Consider the following 11838-nt stretch of genomic DNA (forward strand, 5'->3'; position numbering starts at 1 on the left):
AGAAGCACCTAGAACAAGTCTGAATAGTTTACTCCATCCGGCTCCTTCCCTCCACATGAAGGTGGGGGGCTGGGTGCCTCTGTGCCAGGGTCAGCTGAATAACTTGGAGTTTTCTGGAATAACTTTCCTATAGAGTATGATGTTTATTAAGGGATAACAATAAAAATGAATTGATTGAAGCTTGCATAGGTGTATAAGTTTCATCAGACTGCTGTCACAAATGACCACAAACTGTGGCTGAAAAGAACAGACATGGATTCCTCATGGTTCTCGAGGCTGGAAGGCTGCAGGGCTGGTTCCTTTGGGGGCTGGGAGAAGGAATCAGCCCCCTGCCTCTCTCCAGTTTCTGGTGGCGGCTGGGGCCATCGGGGTGCTGCTTGGCTCTCAGACACATTGCCTGTTCTCTGCTCCATGTTCACATCTTTCACGTTCCCTTGTGTTGCTGTTTCTCTTCCTCTCTTCTTATCAGGACACCAGTCACATTGGATGAAGGACCCACCATACTTCAGTATGATTTCATCTTAACTTGATTGCTTCTGCAAAGACCCCCCACTTCCAGATAAGGTCACATTCACAGGTACCAGGGGTTAGGACTTGAACATAGCTTTTTGGGGGATGCATTTCAGCCCATCACACACGCACATACACACACACACGTGCATGCACACACACAACCAAATACATGTAATGAAAACTCAACAGTCAAAAGAGCAATTATTTAGAACTTTCATTAACAAATGATTGTGTGTGTGTGTGTGTGTGTGTGTGTGTGTAGGACTGTTTCATCACTAACTGTTTGGAATGGTCCTCTTGTTGGGATAAAAGCAGGCCAATTTTGCTTGGCTTACTTATCGTGTATGAATTATCTTTAACAGAAATTTCCTGTACCCCAGGCAGACGGTTCCCTTTAGCCCAGCCCAGGTAGCTGCTGTCCCCAAACACCCTCAGTGGGTATGAGGTGTTCCTCATAATTCCTGGTGATGTCCATTTCTCCTTCCATGTTTTCAAACAGCGGTATGACACTTTGAGGTGAAATATAGCTCTATTTAATGTCACATGGGTCTCTTGAAGCTCTGACTTTTTCGAGACCACAAATTTTATTTGAAGGTAAGCTATTTAAAGTATTTTAATAGAAACATAACTACAGTATGAAGTGTGATGCACATATTACATATATCTTTGGAAATAAATATGGGATGACAAAATGTGAACATAGTTGCAGGGCCCCAAAGTTTCTTTCCTCTGTTACTATGTTAAACAAACAAAAACAAAGTAAACTAAGACAGTGGAAAGGGTTCATTTCAAACCCATAAGATATGTCCTATCTCTAAGTCTGACTTGATCATTTATGTGCTCTGATGCATAAACGGCAATGGAAATAATACCACCTTCTTATTATCCCAGTAAACAAGTGTGTGAGCAAATGATTTAATATGAGGAAAGAGCTTCTGAGTTATCAAAGGGTTGCCATTTTCCCAGACTTAGAGATGACTTAGTGGGGGTTGAGCCATCTTTTCGGCCAGTTCATGAATGTCTTGGGCTCTGTGTGCAGACCTTCTCCAATCAAACCACTCTGCCACTGCAGCTTGAAAACAACCACAGACAACATGTACACAAAGCCAGTGTGGCTGTGTTCCGATGCATTTTGACAAAAACAGGCATCGGTCAGACTTGGTCCATGGACTGCAGTTTGCCAACCTCTGAACTTAGAGGCAAAAAAATATGTGGAAGAATGGAGTGAACCCCGAGCACATGGAGGCACAGACACGGAAGTCTATGTGCTCTTTTCCTGTCTTGATGGAAAACAAGAGATTTGTATGCTTTCACAAAACAAAGGCAACTGTAACTATGAGTTCAGAGATTACATCACTGATTTCAGTAGTGTTGATACTTCAAGCGTTTGCTATGTATCCTCTGAGCTATTGGGACATTACACTGAGATGCAGTGGGTGGTATGGGGAGGTGCTCAGGGGTTCTCCTCTCTGCCCTCACTACTTGGTGCTTATAGACAGCTACTAAAGCAGTGCTTTTCATGCTGGGGAGCCTGACTATTTGCAGGTCGTTAAATCTATGTAATGGGTCATGACCTTTAAAAGAATAGAACTGACTCAACTTCATTGGGCTAGAATGGAAAATCACAAGGTACATCCTTTAGAGTGTTTTGTGAATTTGTATTATCTACTTGCACATACATAAACATATATGGGATACGTACATAATAATAAAGAACTACTAGGGGAAAATTAAGCTGTTTTTTATAAAGTTAAAACTTTGGAAAGAGTATAGTGAAGTCACAAACTTTTTTCTGTTAAGTTATACCTAGGTGTGACAGTGGTGAAAAATTGGCAAACAAAAACTAGAAAAAGTTTGCCTTCAGATTGCTTTCCAATGGCTTCTTAAGTTATTGAAAGACATCTCAACTAGAATTTAAGTATAGACACTTTCAGTGTTATTTTTGCAAAATAATAATAATAATAATAAGTGCTGAACTCTAATCGACTGATTCACTTCTGTTGCCCACGCTGGAGTGCAGTGGCATGATCTCGGCTTACTGAAACCTCCACCCCCGCGTTCGAGTGATTCTCCTGCCTCAGCTTCCCAAGTGGCTGGGATTACAGCTGTGCACCATCACACCCGGCTAATTTTTGTATTTTTAGTAGAGATGGGGTTTCACCACGTTGGCCAGGCTGGTCTTGAACTCCTGACCTCTAGTGATCCACCCACCTTGGCCTCCCTAAGTGCTGGGATTACAGGCATGAGCCACCACGCCCGGCCCAACTGATCCATTTTTAAGAAAAGCCTTTATCCTTAAAGCAAATATTGGTACATGAGTAGGTCACGTATGAACACGTGATGTTTATGATTTCCAACTTGCAGTCACCTTTTCTTTGAATGGTCCTAATATTTTGTTCAGTCCTCATTTGTATCTGCTGAACCGCCCCTTGCGGGGATTGTCACGTACCCTCCTCTTACCTGTGAGCTGAGGGAAAGGTGAGAATGACTTTAGGAGAAGTGAAGGGTGAAAAGTACAAATTTCCAACTCTTCCTCACAGTCTTGGAATGCTTGATTTTGATCTCATCTTTACATTTTCCCCTCCCTACCATAAAGAGAGACATACAGTTCTGTGCTGGGCTAAAGTGTGTTTGAAAAGTAAAGAAATTGCGATGTAAGATATACTGGACTGGTGTGGCCAGGCAAGGCGACTGACCTCTCCTAACACTTTCCTTCTTCCAGCAGAGCACATCTCTGTCCTCCAAGAGGCCGCATGTCGAGTGTGTGGCTCTCTCTGACCCTGTCCTAATGGCAGTGCCTCCATTTGTTGTTTGTTTGTTTGTTTGTTTTTGTTTTGAGAGAGAGCCTCCCTCTGTCGCCCAGGCTAGAGTGCAGTGTCGCCATCTCGGCTCACTGCAAACTCCGCCTCCCGGGTTCCTGCCATTCTCCTGTCGCAGCCTCCCGGGTAGCTGGGACGACAGGTGCCCGCCACCACGCCCGGCTGATTTTTTTGTATTTTTAGTAGAGACGGGGCTTCACGTTTTAGCCAGGATGGTCTCGATCTCCTGACCTCGTGATCCGCCTGCCTCGGCCTCCCAAAGTGCTGGGATTACAGGCCTGAGCCACCGCGCCCGGCCGGCAGTGCCTCTGTTTTTATGGGATGAGGGCAGCCCCAGGTGAACTCGGGTTCTTCCTGGAGGAGTGTGCCCGTGCATGGCGGAGGCATGCGCCTCCTCTGACCTGGATGCAGTCTGGGATGCCGTAAGCACTGGGGCTACCACGTTGTGCTAACAGGTTTAGAAGAAGCCAGCACAGATTTATCCAAACAGTGGCCAGTGATCCAGGGTCGCCAGTGCTGAAGGAAGGGAAAATCAATGTTGAGTAATATACTTCACAGCCCTAAAGTAGACTCATATGTAATGTTGAGGCAACTAACACTTTGTAAAGAGGACAGTACTAAGCAGAAGAGACAACAGAAATATCGTGCTTTGGTTTCCTTTGATGAATTTTCTTGAGGAGGGATTTCTAGGGCAGTTCAAACAAAAAGAATAGAAAGCAGATGACACTCGGGTGAAATATTCAGCATCCATCTCCTTCGTGTCTAAGCCCTGGTGAGTCTGTGTGCAATCAGCTAAGGGCCTTATCCCATGGACCCCAGGCTACAGGCAGCCCTTGCCCGCTGAGAATGGGGACCGCACCAACTGATGGCCTTGGCTGGGTTACATGCCCACACGCAGCTGCTGAGTCTCAGGATAGCGGGAAGAAAAGTCTTGCCCCAAGAAGGCATCAATTAACAAAAAATAGATACCATAATGTAAAGCATTTACGTTGCCTGCCTTTTGGAAACTTCTGGGGAGAGGAGGGAGGAAGTCTAAACATTAATTGCAAATACTGTACATGAAAAAATATGCAGATATATTCAGCTCTGTCAATTAATTGAAGTCACAACATCCAGGGATGTTTTCACTAACGCATTCCATTATTAAATACCTATTACTATTGGGTATTTATTGTGAAATATATGCACACGAGAGGACAGACTAATATAAGGAACACTGAAGTCCTCACCTCTCAGCTTCGCTAATCTTAGCATTTTGCCACACTCACCTCAGACAGTTTTTAAAGAATTAAAACACTAGATGCTATGGAAGCCCATTCTACTTCTTACCGTGACTTCTAAGATATTTTCAATGATTTTTAAAATTTTTGAAAAGCAATGAAGTTAAACAGTTAACGACACTGTTGCTTGGAGGTTTTCCCTCTGATGGTGAGATGCAGACGCTGCACTCAGAGGAACATGAGCTGGGAAACGCAGAGTCTGAAGGGAAGAGCTGAACTGCAAACAAATGTCCCTTTTGCTTCCAGCCTTAGCTTTGGTTTTATGACGGATAAGATATATTTGCGTATTATGTCCTCTGTCCAATAGCATTTTCCAGACAGGGGTTTCTGGGGGCATGACTATGAAATAAAATATATTGTTATACAGTTGAATATGGCAAGCAAAGCCTCTGCAGACCTCAACCACTTAATTTAATATAAATGTTGGAGTTATCACAATTGGACAAGGATTATGATCATGTTCTCTGCATTTCTATGAAAAAGGCACTATCTGGTAATGGCCACTGAGCTTTTATTAATTTTGTTATTGTACAGGAGGAGAAAGGCATCATTTTGAGGCAAATGTGTGTGTCCTGATATAAGTAAAACTTCAGAGTGCTCAGCCCTCCCCTCCCACTGCCATATTTTTAGGAGAAACAGCAGCTGAGGCCTGGAGAGAGGTGATATGAGATTTCCCTCGGCAATTTATAGTGAGAGATGGAAAGCATCCTTTAGTTATTCCGAAAAGTGATCAGGTAGAACCGCTATGCCCACGACATAGTACAAATCCTTTGTAAAGCCAACACACATAGCATTTGGGGTTTTGCAGTGCTGGTTTCACCATGCAGTGGCCTGATTTTGAACACTGCCCTCTGCAGACCTAGCACCATGGAAACCCAGGCCTTTGAGGAGGAGAACGCGGCCTGCGTGCTCCCCTCCTGGCTACTGTTCACCAAGTGTGGGTGACCCTGGGAGGCTGCCCTTGTTTGCTTACTTGTTTTTCCTGGCTGTTGATTTCAAAGAATTCTCGGTCAAATGAGAAACCCTCCAACAATTTTCAGGAAATACAGAGATGAGCTTTGGCAGGAATTAGGTACATTCTCAAAGCAGGCCTTCTGCCCGAAGTCACAGTGAATTTTCATCACAGAAGCTCATCTTTCTTTGTCCCTGGTGCAGGGAAAGTAAATAAGAGCCCAATTAGTGGAAACCATAAAGAGAATGCTTTGAAACTTGCATCTGAAATCAAGCCAACAGGAGTTTCTGGTAGAGGTGATATTGGAATTCTGAAAAGACAGAAATGTTCAATCCAAAGGACTTTGACTTTGTGCTTATCTCATAAAAGAAGTCATTTGGAGGCTATTTAAATGTGTAAAGGGTACAAAGGCTTTGTGGACCAATCAGTTCTAGGAGGGTTAAAGAGTAAACCCTGCCCAGAGCCGGTGGACCTGCTGGTCCCTCTTCCTGGAATGCTCTTGTCCCAGATAGCTGTGTGGCTTGCCCTGAATTTTTCTTTCAGTTCCCCGTGTAAATGTCACTTTATCTGCAAGGCCGTCCCTCACCACTCACTCTAAGAAGGGTTTTTCTGTCTATCCCCTTGACCCTCCCAGTTTTCAATAACACTAGCATCTGACATTTTATTTTACTAAGTGCATATTGAATTGTTTATCTCCTGTTTATCCCTTCCAGAATGTAAGTTCTGTGTGACCAGGCACCTGTTTTATTTTTGTTCTTGTTTTTTGAGTCAGGGTCTCGCCCTGGTTGTTCAGGCTGGAGTGTAGTGGTGCCATTACGGCTTGCTGCAGACTCCCCTTCTTGGGCTTAAGTGGTCCTCCCACCTCAGCCTCCCGAGTAGCTGGGATGGCAGGCATACACCACAATGCTTGGTTGATTTTTTAATTTTTTCTTTTTTTGAGGCAGAGTTTTGCTCTCGTTGCCCAGGCTGGAGTGCAATGGTGCAATCTCAGCTCACTGCACCTCCATTAAGCGATTCTCCTGCCTCAGCCTCCCAAGTAGCTGGGATTACAGGTGCATGCCACCATACCCGGCTGATTTTTGTATTTTTAGTAGAGACAGGGTTTCATCACATTGTCCAGGCTGGTCTCAAAGTTCTGACCTCAGTTGATCTGTCCGCCCCAGCTTCCCAAAGTGCTGGGATTACAGGCGTGAGCCACTGTGCCCTGCTCCAATTTTTAAATTTTGTGTTGGGTCTCACTGTGTTGCTCAGGTTGATCTTGAACTCCTGGGCTTAAGTGATCCTCCCACCTGAGCCCCCCAAAATGCTGAAAGTATAGGTGTGAGTTACTATGTCCAGCATCCTTGGTATGTGCTTATAACCAGGACTGAACCAGTGTCTGGAGTAGAATTAGCTTGCTTTAATTATTCGCTGAATGAATGATTACATAAATGACTAAATAGAAGTCTTAAATGCTAAATTTCTAGACTCCAGAATTTAGTTTAGAGTGAGTCAGTGTTTGTTTTTGTTTATGTTGTATTTAAGTAACTTATTTATACCTCTTCAAAAGGGTATCTTTGGTGTCTTACAAAATGTACATAGAATAATATAAGAATAGATCATGAAATCAGAGCAAAGAGAAAAATACGAGTGGCTTCATTCTTGTAGCAGAAAATCTGTATTCTAAAAATACATTTCTAATATAGTCTAAGACACAACATGGGAAGTGAAAAACATCACAGGACAATGGTTCTCCAACTCGATTCCTGTGGAAAACGTGTACTCTGGAGACTGAACCTGGGGTTTTACCGTTAAAGTGAGATAATGATCTTTTCCAGGTACACATATAAGGCTGAGAAAAGGGATAGGCTTTGTTCAATTTAAAAAGTTCCCCGATAACTTTTTCTTAAATCTTTGGAAATTCTACTGCTTATCTGCTGGAAAGCACTTAAATTGATAAGAAACAGAGTGAACAAGTACCAAACTCTCAACCAAGTACCTTGGAAACAGATACCTGAGGTGGCTTGACAGCTGGATTTTCACGGACAGCTGTGCTCATAGTTGTGAATTTGAATTGCATGGTTTTAATGTTGACATACTTTTAATCGCTGAAATAACCCTAGTTCTAAAAATAGAGATAAACACTGATATTTTATCACGTTTCATAACTTTCTGATGTTTCATTCCCTAAGTAATTTTAAGAACCCTTGCTTAGACATCTGGCTCTGTGGGACAATCAAAAATATGATTTGAGGTCTTTATTCCAGGACAACTTATGCACAGAAATGTGCTACAGAAAATAAGGAGGAGTAGGTTTTACTTAGACTGACTTTGTTTTCTCCTGTGGGATGAAGAGCAGCTCTTTCCATTGATCCGATTGTCCCAAATAATGTTTCAATGCTTTGGTTCATCTTGACCATGTGGTCACACCCCAAAATGTCAGCCACAACATTACACTGCACATACAAAAGTCCAGATTTACCCCTGTACCTTTGGTCCAAGAACATTTATATTTGGCCTCCAATAAAGGCTCAACTTGCTCCAAGAGATTTTTAATGAAGAGCGCCATAGCATTCCGGTTGCAATTATGCAGTGAATGCAAATTCCAGAAGCATAAGCAAATCAATGGAGAAAGCACAATGATCCCTTCTACACTAGCATCTGGATTTGTATAAATCCACATCGCCTCTTCCTTCCTTTCTCCCTCCCTCCCCCTCCTTCTGGCACTCTCTCTCCTGCTGGGCATGTGAGCCTTGTTCCAAGCTGCATTGGAGTTTTCTCATTTCTAACCTGCACAGAGGCCGGGTCCAGCCTTAGGTGGCCATCCCATGGTGGGCTTGGGGCTGCCATACCCAGTTCATTTTCTCAGCCCTTCACCTGATTTTCGCCTGTTGACACAGGCTTAGTGGGCTCTAGATTTTATTCTTTTTTTATTCCAAACGGTTGCCTAAGTTTCCCCTTTCGCCTCAACCCAGTAGAGCTGTCTTTCTTTGCCGGAGTCGCTTGCACGGGCTCTGTGGCATTCGCTGCTATTTCAGCTTTTTCAATGCAGCAAATCTGCTTTCCCCAGCCCCAGAGTAAACATCACCTTTTCCCTAGTTGACCTGCCTCTGCTGAAAACACACCCACCCCTTCCTGCTCCAATTACAAACTTAGACTTGACTGTGGGCCAAGTTGCTTTGCACACAGGAGCAATGTCTCTGCCTCGCACTCGGTTTTCCAAGGGAGGCGGTGACTGAAGCCAACACAGACAATGCTCCAGGCTTTGTATTTGCTGGGCCACAGAGAGCTACTTAACATTTATTCTGATCCAGTGAAACCTAATGCAAGGAAGGCAAGGGGAAGGTCGTTTCCCCTGCGTGCCATTTTCAAAAGGGTGCTGGCTGTCCAGTTACGCCTCCCTTTCTAATCATGTCTTCTGAGGTCTGGCCTAGATGCGTCCCATCCCTCACTTCCTCTTGGGGTGCGTAGGAGGGTTACCATTTGGGGCGATGATGGGTGTGTTAGGAGGGTTACCATTTGGGGCGATGATGGGTGTGTTAGGAGGGTTACCATTTGGGGCGATGATGGGTGTGTTAGGAGGGTTACCATTTGGGGCGATGGTGGGTGTGTTAGGAGGGTTACCATTTGGGGCGATGGTGGGTGCATAGGAGGGTTACCATTTGGGGCAATGGTGGGTGTGTCCTGGAATGGGCCCTGTTACGCAGGTGGATGACCTGGTCCTGGGTGTGTGAGCAAAGCCCAGTGCTAGCAGATTAGTTATGTCATAAAACATTAGGAAATATTTTATACAGTGGAGATAAATCGGAGAACTGCAAGCTGCTGGGTTAGGCCAAATCGTTCTGGAAGCAGGGTCAAATGATCTTATATACTGTATTTCCCCGACTTGGTGGAGTTGAAACTAATGTCTCTTCTTCACTTTATGAAGCAAAACTTCCAAACTGCATTATATTTTTGGCTCTGACCTTGCACCTGACACCCCACAGCCCCAGGCATCATTAGACACCAGCACAGTTCATTTTCTGAAGACATGAACTCCTGTTGTGGTTTATTTGCTTTCAGGACCCAAAGACCTGCCAGACTTTGAGCTTTTCACGGTAGTGAGTGATCCCCTCTCTACCCTTCTGTGTTCTCCTCTCTGCGCCTCAGCTTGTAGAGCTCTTCCATGGAAAGTCACACAGCTTATACCCTGGGTTGTGGCTGCACTGATGCTGCTGGCAGCGGCTGTGGGGGGAGGGGTGTCCTATTTCAGCTTCTAGAAAGCTGTCTTTCCCATTCCCTACAATGGTCATTGCACACTTTTACCATTTTCATTTTCCCTCAACTCCTAACTTATCCCTTCCCCACCCTCCAAACTAAACACCCAACCTTGATTTTGACTTTTTAAAAGAAACAGATACCATCAAGACAACCCCCCTCAACTTTCAGGTTACTTTTCTACCAACTCATTTCTACCTGTTCACATACCTGTTTTAAGCTCATATCAGAGAAGTTATTCCTTTTGCTTTTCAAGAAAGCACTCAACACTGCTTTTTTTCCTATCTGTATATTAATGAATCTGTCATCTTCCCTCTCTTTTCTATCCTTTTGCCACTGTCTTAAACAGCCAAGAAAAAACCTTCTCTAAACCTTCACTGTTAAATTTCTCCTTAATCCTTCATCTCCTTCTTCTACTCCTCTCTGTATTTCTGTTTATCACTCATTTTCTACACTCAAAACTTTATTACTGTCATCACGATGGTACTTGCCATTTTATATTCATCTAACACATTTATTGAGCATTTTTTTTAAATGTCAAAAATGGGGTTGGATCTTGGGGGATAGAAAAGTAAAAGCTACAGTTGTAAAGCGTCCATCATTCTCAGCAATTATCTTGTTTATTTATACAATTGTCTATTTGCAAGCATCAAAGTCACAGAGCCTGTGCTTTCACTGCTGTATGTTGGGAGTGCTGGCTGTGGGATAGGGGCTCATAAAAGTCTTTTGAAGGAATGACTGAAGCTATCACCAGGAGTTTACTGTAGAGGAGACACAAGCACCTGATCACAGCTCAACTGTGTTTGTGATGGGGTGTGGGGAATGTCTTCAGAACCGCAGTGGAGAAAGCACTCTGACTTTGCCTGTGGGCGGTGGGAGGTTTTCCTGGAGCTACATCTGAAGGGATGAAAAGGAGTAAGTTCAGTGAAGGAGGACAGAGGGAATGGGAACATTGTAGGCAGAGAAAGGGAGCAGAAAGCTCGTGAGTGAGGGGCCAAGAGCAAACCTGATACATTCAGGGTCTATTTAGTTGAACAGAGTTGGGGGAGGACAAGATGGTCCCTCATCAGTGTGGGAGCACAGGGAGAGGAGACTCACATTGGCATTTGTGAAGACATTCTTGATATCAGTGCAGAACTCATTAAAATAGTGCAAGATTAAAGCAGGGCAACCTTTCTAGGAAGCCAAGAGAGGGACAATGATGGTGGGAGCACTGTGATGGTGGGAGCACTGTAACGGTGGGAGCACTGGTAGTGATGGTGCAATTGGAGGGAAGATGACAGGTTCAGGCAACATGGGGGTAAAAACAGACTGACCTTGGAGAGATGAAGGGCTTGCCCGGTGGGGAAGGCGAGACATGGGGGACACATGCCTCTGCTGTGTTTTGGAACGAGTTTCACTTTCAAAACAATGGAACCTATGTTATTTATCACTCTGTGTTTTTTCTTTTCACCTGTGCACTTCATTCCAGCCTCTGCACAAGGCTGTGGATCGTGTTTCCCAGTCCAGGTCTGTCATCCTTTCCTGTCACCGGCATCTCCCAGAGTCCGGCAGGGGGTTTGCGGATCGACAGGCCCACCCGTCTGTGTGTTTGTGTTTTTATCCTTTTCTGTGCTTTCCTACTTATTCTAGGAAGGAATTGGAAGTGTTTGAGCCAGGCACGGTCAGACAGATCCTGTTTTAGTCCTGAAGCACCCTCTGATTGAAATAACTGGTTAGGGGGAACTTGTAGAAGAAAAAGGGAGGCGTCAAAGTGAACCACTTGTTGTTCAGAGTTTCCCAAGCTCTACACGTGTGTGTGCATGCGTGTACACACCAGCACTGGCTATGTGCAAAGAATGCAGTGTTTGGGAAAAAGCATAGAATTTGAATCATGAACCTGAGGTTTGTCAGCTATGTAATCGTAGTCATTCTTTGACCCGTCTAAACTTCATTTCCATCAGCTGGAAAATGCGATGAATAAACCATCAGTCCTGGACATCTATGAGGAATACTTGAAATAACTATCGTATGGTAAGTTTTTAGTTCAGTGGATGAT

This window comes from Trachypithecus francoisi, unplaced genomic scaffold (genome assembly GCF_009764315.1).
Source record: "Trachypithecus francoisi isolate TF-2019V2 unplaced genomic scaffold, Tfra_2.0 Lachesis_group18, whole genome shotgun sequence".
Classification (NCBI taxonomy): Eukaryota; Metazoa; Chordata; class Mammalia; order Primates; family Cercopithecidae; genus Trachypithecus; species Trachypithecus francoisi.